Below are 1,636 nucleotides of genomic sequence, written 5' to 3' on the forward strand. Positions count from 1 at the left end.
CATATCAATGACCCCATATGCCATTTCTGCTCATTATGTAGAAAACTCCACAAGAGCTGATGACTTATGCAATAGCAATACAAAGAGTTGAGTTTAACATCATTCAGACTTGATTCTCTTCCAATGGCCCCATAGTTGACAATGGCAATTTGACTTCCTTCTGGTCCCTTTCAGTCCAGGCATACTTGTGTAGGTCTATACTCCAGGTTTGAATAATATTTAAATAACTTGCCCAGAAGACTCTTCAGATCCACCAATCAATATCAACAAATTCTGGTATACTGAAGGTGGAGAGAAAGAAACAAAGCGAGCCTCAGCCTCAGACTTTCCAAGTTATAAAAACAGCAGACATGACAGACAGAACACAGTCCACATGTACCGTACACGGGTTCACTACTCTTTGTCCACGGAGCTGCTGTATAATCAGAGTGTGAAGTATCATTCTCTCCCTGGGGCTCAGAAGCAGAGTGATTTCTTAACAAATGCTCCCTCCATGGTGCACAAATGATATCAATCTCTGCACTTCGCACTGAAAGCTGGAGCTGGTATTTCACAGTTGTTGCTTTTGTTTGTTTGTTTGTTTTTAGATCATTTGCAGGGGGGGGGGGCTCTTCCAACTCTTTTACACTCCATGCATCAATTGTCTCCAACATATTACTACATATATGCCATCGTTCTTTTCTAGACATTTACTTGACATTGAACCCTTGGGATCAGCTCCTCTGGTTTGGTTTGGTTTTTTTCCTCTCTCCTCCCCACCTCCCCGCCTCCCCAACCCTCCTGGACCCTTGATAGATTATATAGATTGTTCATTATTTTCAAATCTCACACCAACCAATGTCTCCCTTCCCCTCTGGTTTCTGTTGTTCTACCACCTGGATGGGGTGGTGGGGTGGTGTTATGTGCCATTCATTGCAATCGGTGCCCCCCCCTCCTTCCCCACTTCTCTCCCTCCTTCTCTCTATCCTTTCGGTATCTTTATTCCCATTCCTGTTCCTGGGTTCCATGGTTTTGAGTTTTATCTCTTGCCTATACCTATCTCCATGCTCCCGTCTAGTCCAGAGTAGGAAGCGGCACTGGAAACTTCATCTCTAAATCCCAGTTGGCAGTTTGGCGTCAAATACTATAGAAGCCTTTTCTATTGACATGTCACCTAACAGATATATTTAAAACATGAGGGGCCCTGATTTATAGGGTTCCAGCCGCCCACAATCCTCAGTTCACCAAAATAATTTGCTTGTTCTACTTTTAGAGAAAGGTTAATCACAAGCATATTACCAACACAGTGTAACAAGCAAACACAAGCAAAAAGCCACCCCAATTTCAGAAAGTTACTCTAAAATGTTTTCTTAGAGTTACAGATTGTCTTTACCAATATTCTTCCTTCTGTTTTGAAATTTCATGGTGTCCTATTATACCTCATCACCAGAATCCAATACTTTAACAACATTCTATCTCTTATAACAGGAAATCAGGGAAACGCAGGGAATCTAGGACAGATGAACCACTCAGGACCAGGGGTGACAGTGGCGATACCAGGAGGGAAGGGGAGTGTAGAAAGGGGAAATTGATCACAGAGAGCTACATATAACCTCCTCTCTGGGGGATGGGCAACAGAGGGGAAGGTGAAGGGAGA

This window comes from Echinops telfairi, unplaced genomic scaffold, assembly GCF_000313985.2.
Source record: "Echinops telfairi isolate 266 unplaced genomic scaffold, ASM31398v2 ScPeMD7_60;HRSCAF=208, whole genome shotgun sequence".
In the NCBI taxonomy this organism is placed as follows: Eukaryota; Metazoa; Chordata; class Mammalia; order Afrosoricida; family Tenrecidae; genus Echinops; species Echinops telfairi.